The following is a 7,481-nucleotide window of genomic DNA, read 5'->3' as shown; positions in this document are numbered from 1 at the left end:
TTTGAACTCAGGGCTTTGTACTTATGAGGCAGGTGCTCTACTGCTTGAGCCATAGCTTCAGCTCTTTTATCTTTGGTTATTTTAGAGATATGCTCTTGTTCTTTGCCCAGGCTGGCCTGGACTGCAATCCTCCTATTTTATACTTCCTTCTGTAGCTAGGATGACAAGCACACACAACCATGCCCAACTATTTTCTGTTGAGATTGAGGCTTGCAAACTGGGCTGACCTGGAACCACAATTCTATGCATCTCAGCCTCTCTCATAGCTTGAGATGACAGGTGCACACCACCAAGTCCAGCTTACACTGTATGTTTTTTTTTTAACCTGTGAAAGCATTTAATAATTAAATTATTTAAATAGACTTTTCAATTTCCATGGGAAATCATAATCATATCTGTTTTTGCAAGAGTAGGAATAAAAAGAGTGCACACCCCTAGGGAACAAAGAGGTAGCACTGCATGCAGTCACCAATCACTGCTGTGAAGGCGAGGGGCCTCCATGAGGCTGTGACCCACAGGGGAACATAGCATGAACTTAGCATGCACACTGTACTCAGGCTGTAAGCAAAACAAAAACCGAACACCACCGGTGTTGCTGACCCTGCATTGAGGTAAGGGGTGGTGCAGAACTCAAAGGGTGGGGCAGTGAAAGCACAGGACAGTCAGACTTGGCAGTTTTGGGTCCATACACTTTGCTTCTTAGTGCTGTGTTCAAATTGGGATGGGAGGTGGCATGCGGACAGGAGGGAAGTGAGGGGGACATCAAAGTAATGTTTTAGTAGCCAGCATATAGCTGCCACCTCACCTTCAAGTTCTTATTAGAGGGGAAACTACTTCTGCAAGAAAGAGATCTGGGCCCAGGATCTGGGCCTAAGGATGTTTAACTAATCTCTGTGATTGAAAATAATTTTTTAAATACATCCTTCAGAAGTTATAAAAAGTTTTTCCTCAGTATATTTAATGTCCCTCTCCTCCCCCAACAAAACTAGACAAAAATACAATTTTTGTGAGCTTTTCACTGTGGATTCTGAAGAATGACTCTATTCATTCTTTTGGTTTGCAGGTGGAGGGGTGCATACAGGAACCTGAGGCCTGCATACAGGAACCCTAAGTCACTGGAATCATTCCAGGGAGAGTCACCTGCACCTTGGCAAGAACAGGCCAGACAGGTGGGCTTTGTCCCAGCCCCAGCCAGGAATTCTGGCCACCCCTGAGCTCTTGGGAGTCTTCAGGAGCTGCTTGTTGCTGTTCCCCTGGCTTCCAATGCAACCAGGATGGGAAGAAAGCTTTTGTCTCCTCATTCCACTTGTATTATTCAGGGGAAGTGGTTTGTGTGTGCGTGTTAGAGAAAGATGAGGTAATGTGTCCCTGTGTCTTCCTACTTCATCTGATTGTATGGCATAGAGAAACCAAAAACTGCCAAGTCTGAAAAGAGGGGAAGGCATCCTGCAGGAGACCAGGTTCACATCCTGAACACATGGGCACACATACCGGAGCACACACCAACACACATAAAGCACAAATGAGCACTAATGCCTGGCTGTGCACAGCTGCTGTCTAATACAGAGAATTTACAAAATATTAGCATGTTTTCTGTTCAGTTTAACTCCCTGAAATGAAGATGCATTTTGCAATCAAATGTGGGCCATTGTGTAATCAGAACTTTTTTTGTGTGTGGGGGGGCAGCACTGGGGCTTGAACTCAGGGCCTCACACTTGTAAGGCAGGTGCTTTTACCACTTGAGCCACTCTACTAGCCCTACAACTTTTCTTAGTACATAAAGTAATAGTGAATCTTAATATCAATTTTGACTTGTATTCTACAACATATTCTACTTTTCTACAGTTAACAGTTAAGAGACACATGCCCACTATTTTTTCTATAGGCTTCTAGTTCCCTTCTCAGCTAGGCCTGTTTCAATATTCTTAGCCATTCTCAGGGTTTTTGCCATAGGATGTATTGACAGTAAGTCAGAGAGGTGCAAAAAATGATAGAACCATCGGATGCTAAATTGACTTGACATAGATATGAGATGTTACTATCTCTAAAAAGAACTCCAACTCTTACTTGAAATTCTTCCAAGTCATTAAATGTTTAAAGAAAGAAACATTTCAGGGCCCCACCAAGAATAAACAAAGTAAGTAGGAACAAAATGAAAGACTAATCAAAGGGGAGTAAGGAGAATATGAAAATGAATCTTGTTGCAAGCTTAATATGGAGCCATCTTGTCAAACTAGAGGTATGACTAGCAAATTTATATCATTATTATTCTTGAGTGTGTGTGCTTGGGGAGGCTGCTCATTGGAGCAAACCAGTTTGTTGGTCGATGAGTACTGTGCTTTGTAATTAGAAGGAAAAAAACTCAAAGGAAAGAAGTGACATTGATCATCACATGGTTGGCAGGCTGTCTAGGTGATTGCAAGATAGAATGTGTTGTATAAATAACAGTTCAGGGTTTTTTGACTTATTTTTAGGATCAGAAACTTGCTTTTGTTGGATATTGGAAATAGATCTATTTCTCAGGAGCAGAGTTGTGTTAGTCAAGTACGTAGGAGCAAATTTTTAATGAACATGAGAAATAGACTGTCAAATGGACTGACATATTCATGTTGGCCTGATGAACACATTTCCTCATTTTAGGCAGAACTACATGAGAAACTAAATTATACTCAGAAGAGCACTTGATGAGGTCAGAATGACTTCAATAAAAGTTAGTTGTCTGAAGAATATACTTTCAGGGGTCATTTCTATAGTTCTTTACTAGAGAAGTTTCTGTGATCAGGTAGAGTACCCGAAATCACAAGGAGGAGGTGTAATGTTCTCACCTGAGTGTGAGGCTGGCTTTTAGTACTGCTGTGTTGCAGCTGCCATTTGCCATTATTCTTTTCCTTTGGAGAAGCAAGAGGGTGAGGACATCATCTGAGTGGTCTCCTTTTTTAAAAAAGTTAATTGTATGATAACAAAACTGAATGTGTAAGTCAAGTATGGTCAGAACACCCTTTCTCCATGTCATATCACCCTCTCATGTCTAAGCTTTTCTTATTTGTGCTCCATAGTTTACCATTGATATATGATCTGTTTTCTTAGTCTTTTTTAGGCAGCTGAGTACTTGGTGATGTTTTAAATTGACTCAGTTCTCATTATTTTCATCTCTTTTTTTTTTTTTTTATCTTTCATCCAGTCCTCCATGGTAACATCTTTTTTTTTTTTTTTTTTTTTTTTTTCATTTTTCTTTTATTATTCATATGTGCATACAAGGCTTGGTTCATTTCTCCCCCCTGCCCCCACCCCCTCCCTTACCACCCACTCCACCCCCTCCCGCTCCCCCCCTCAATACCCAGCAGAAACTATTTTGCCCTTATCTCTAATTTTGTTGTAGAGAGAGTATAAGCAATAATAGGAAGGAACAAGGGGTTTTGCTGGTTGAGATAAGGATAGCTATACAGGGCATTGACTCACATTGATTTCCTGTGTGTGGGTGTTACCTTCTAGGTTAATTCTTTTTGATCTAACCTTTTCTCTAGTTCCTGGTCCCCTTTTCCTATTGGCCTCAGTTGCTTTAGGGTATCTGCTTTAGTTTCTCTGCGTTAAGGGCAACAAATGCTAGCTAGTTTTTTAGGTGTCTTACCTATCCTCACCCCTCCCTTGTGTGCTCTCGCTTTTATCATGTGCTCATAGTCCAATCCCCTTGTTGTGTTTGCCCTTGATCTAATGTCCACATATGAGGGAGAACATACGATTTTTGGTCTTTTGAGCCAGGCTAACCTCACTCAGAATGATGTTCTCCAATTCCATCCATTTACCAGCGAATGATAACATTTCGTTCTTCTTCATGGCTGCATAAAATTCCATTGTGTATAGATACCACATTTTCTTAATCCATTCGTCAGTGCTGGGACATCTTGGCTGTTTCCATAACTTGGCTATTGTGAATAGTGCCGCAATAAACATGGATGTGCAGGTGCCTCTGGAGTAACAGTCTTTTGGGTATATCCCCAAGAGTGGTATTGCTGGATCAAATGGTAGATCGATGTCCATCTTTTTAAGTAGCCTCCAAATTTTTTTCCAGAGTGGTTGTACTAGTCTACATTCCCACCAACAGTGTAAAAGTGTTCCTTTTTCCCCGCATCCTCGCCAACACCTGTTGGTGGTGGTGTTGCTGATGATGGCTATTCTAACAGGGGTGAGGTGGAATCTTAGTGTGGTTTTAATTTGCATTTCCTTTATTGCTAGAGATGGTGAGCATTTTTTCATGTTATTTTCATCTCTTAATTGGTATTTTTATGTCGGTGGTGATATATCACATACAATACCATGGTTTAGACTTGTACTTCCATAACCCTTCTACTTTCTACTTTGTGAGTGAGACTATAGATGTAGAGGTCTGTATGTATTTAAATATTATAACTGTTTATCGTTCAGACCATGATATAATTCTTCATGTAGGTGATACTAAGTAATTCAGGTCCTTGAAAATATTTTTTTTAGAATTTATGCAGGCCATGTGGAAAAAATTCCAAAATTAAAGAAGAACCAAAGTGGGAGAAAATATTTGCCAACTATACACCAGACAAAGGACTGATAACCAGAATATATAGGGAACTTAAAAAACTAAATTCTCCCAAAACTAATGAACCAATAAAGAAATGGGCAAGTGAACTAAACAGAACTTTCTCAAAAGAAGAAATTCAAATGGCCAAAAAACACATGAAAAAATGCTCACCATCTCTAGCAATAAAGGAAATGCAAATTAAAACCACACTAAGATTCCACCTCACCCTTGTTAGAATAGCCATCATCAGCAACACCACCAACAACAGGTGTTGGCGAGGAAAGGAACCCTCTTACACTGTTGGTGGGAATGTAAACTAGTACAACCACTCTGGAAAAAAATTTGAAGGCTACTTAAAAAGCTAGACATTGATCTACCATTTGATCCAGCAATACCACTCTTGGGGATATACCCAAAAGACTGTGACACAGGTTACTCCAGAGGCACCTGCACACCCATGTTTATTGCGGCACTATTCACAATAGCCAAGTTATGGAAACAGCCAAGATGCCCTACCACTGATGAGTGGATTAAGAAAATGTGGTATCTATACACAATGGAATTTTATGCAGCCATGAAGAAGAACGAAATGTTATCATTCGCTGGTAAATGGATGGAATTGGAGAACATCATTCTGAGTGAGGTTAGCCTGGCCCAAAAGACCAAAAATCGTATGTTCTCTCTCATACGTGGACATTAGGTCAAGGGCAAACACAACAATGGGATTGGACTTTGAGCACATGATAAAAGCTTTAGCACACAAGGGAGGGGTGAAGATAGGTAAGACACCTAAAAAACTAGCTAGCATTTGTTGCCCTTAACGCAGAGAAACTAAAGCAGATACCTTAAAAGCAACAGAGGCCAATAGGAAAAGGGGACCAGGAACTAGAGAAAAGGTGAGATCAAAAAGAATTAACCTAGAAGGTAACACACAGGCACAGGAAATCAATGTGAGTCAATGCCCTGTATAGCTATCCTTATCTCAACCAGCAAAAACCCTTGTTCCTTCCTATTATGGCTTATACTCTCTCTACAACAAAATTAGAAATAAGGGCAAAATAGTTTCTGCTGGGTATTGAGGGGGTGGGGGGAGAGTGAGGGGGCGGAGTGGGTGGTAAGGGAGGGGGTGGGGGCAGGGGGGAGAAATGACCCAAGCCTTGTATGCACATATGAATACTAAAAGAAAAAAAAAAAGAGGGACCAAAACATTTGTTTTGCAGTTCCTCAATGGAAATTTTCATGCTCTGGTATAATCAGTTGAATTAAGAGTGAGGTAGAAACATCAATCTTTTCTTAAATATCTATGTTCCTTCATTATAGTTACTCTGACAATCTTATTATTCTCTTTATCTTCCTTTTTTTGTTTCACTGTTTTCTTTTATCAATAATGGGGAATGATTCTCAATTCATGCAAATGACTATTACTATACAGATAAATATAGTTGACATTCACTGAATGCTAATTTTATTATTCAGATTTAGCTGTGCATAAATTAAATTGTGTTGTTCAAGTTTCTTTATATAATTGTTATGAAATGAATGGCTCTTAAGTTAAAGTCATTCTCTTACTAACATTGTTTTTACAATTCCTTATAAATATAACTATGAAGATTATTTCCCTTTCCTATTTTTACAAAGGAAGAATTATAAGTAGAAAGTTAACAATGGGAAGTATCTGAGTTCATTTGCATGAAATTATTGTTGAGAAAATTCTTGTACAAGTATTGTAATGTTGAGATTGAATGCAGTACATAATAATTATGTTGATATACTTTAAAATTCTGTTATTGGTCAAAATTGTCAACTTTTAAGAGCAATCTGTGAGGAAAAGTAAGTTGAGGTAGGTAGATCAATGAGAAATCTTACTGGAGAAGTGGTGGAATAGTCAAGACTGGCTATTTGCTAATATGCATGTGTTCTTCTCCATTGTAGAGTTTAACTTCATTTGCCAGCCTCTCCTGCAATTAGGTGTAGCTATTACTGGAGCTCTGTCCATTGTAATGTGTTTGTAGAACTCTGACAGGCCACCATCCAACCTTTTTCTTTTCCTACCAACTTGACACAGCTGGACCCAGTGGCCATCCATAGCATTTATGAGACATATGTAGTCACAGAATGCAAAGACCTTTACCCCTTGAATTGCTAGTTAGATGAGGGTCCCATGCTTCTCAATATAGGAATAACTTGGATTTTATACAAACTTGAAATAAACTTGTCTTGTGTTTGAGGAATCATATATTTTGGGGTTTGCTGCTGGTATTTCCTTAACTAACACAAACAATTTCTTGATAATCATTTTTTAAGTTTAAGTATGCTACTCTTATACAGTGAAACTGTATATAGCCTTAAAGTGCAACTATACTTTCTAAATTTATTTCTGAAGGGCTTTATTGCAATGACACATACAATTTTTGTTCTTTGGTATCTATTAGAAATAAGCAACAATAAAAATTAAGAAATCCTTGAGTTGATGCATGAAGGGCCCTAAAAATTTGAGAGAAATATGGCAGTACACAACTGCAATCCCAGCCACTTGGAAGGTGGAGGAATGAGGATGGAGAGTTCATCAGTCCAGGCAAAAGGGTTTGAGACTCTGTCTCAAAACCAAAATACAAACAGAAGTGCTGGGTGATAGAGCTTTTACTCAGCATGCTTGAGGTACTGAGTTCAAGTATCTATATAATAGTATATTGTGCATTTGTCAGGTAAGTATATAATCAGGCAGTTAGATTAAGGGTCAAAGACTTACAAGATAGGTCTGGGCTAGAGGTAATGTTACAATGTAATGGATTATTAGAAATTATTTTCCAGCACCATTATTTTATAGATGATAGAAATTATTGCTTGTGGGCATGTATTTGTATAATGCTTTGTTGCTTATGCAGCATTTTAATATCATCTCTTTTATTCTCTACAGCTTATCATATGA

At 38.8% G+C, this 7,481-nt stretch overlaps 1 non-coding gene across 1 annotated transcript; it reads left to right on the top strand.

Moving 5' to 3' along the window:
* The first annotated feature begins 2,722 nt into the window (after window positions 1-2,722).
* On the top strand, window positions 2,723-2,928 carry LOC141424374 (small nucleolar RNA U3). The gene has a single exon (XR_012449315.1). It is a non-coding gene; the product is annotated as a small nucleolar RNA U3 (small nucleolar RNA).
* The last annotated feature ends 4,553 nt before the right edge of the window (window positions 2,929-7,481 follow it).

Source organism: Castor canadensis, chromosome 6, assembly GCF_047511655.1.
Source record: "Castor canadensis chromosome 6, mCasCan1.hap1v2, whole genome shotgun sequence".
Taxonomy (NCBI): Eukaryota; Metazoa; Chordata; class Mammalia; order Rodentia; family Castoridae; genus Castor; species Castor canadensis.
This window is presented reverse-complemented; position numbering and strand designations above follow the sequence as displayed.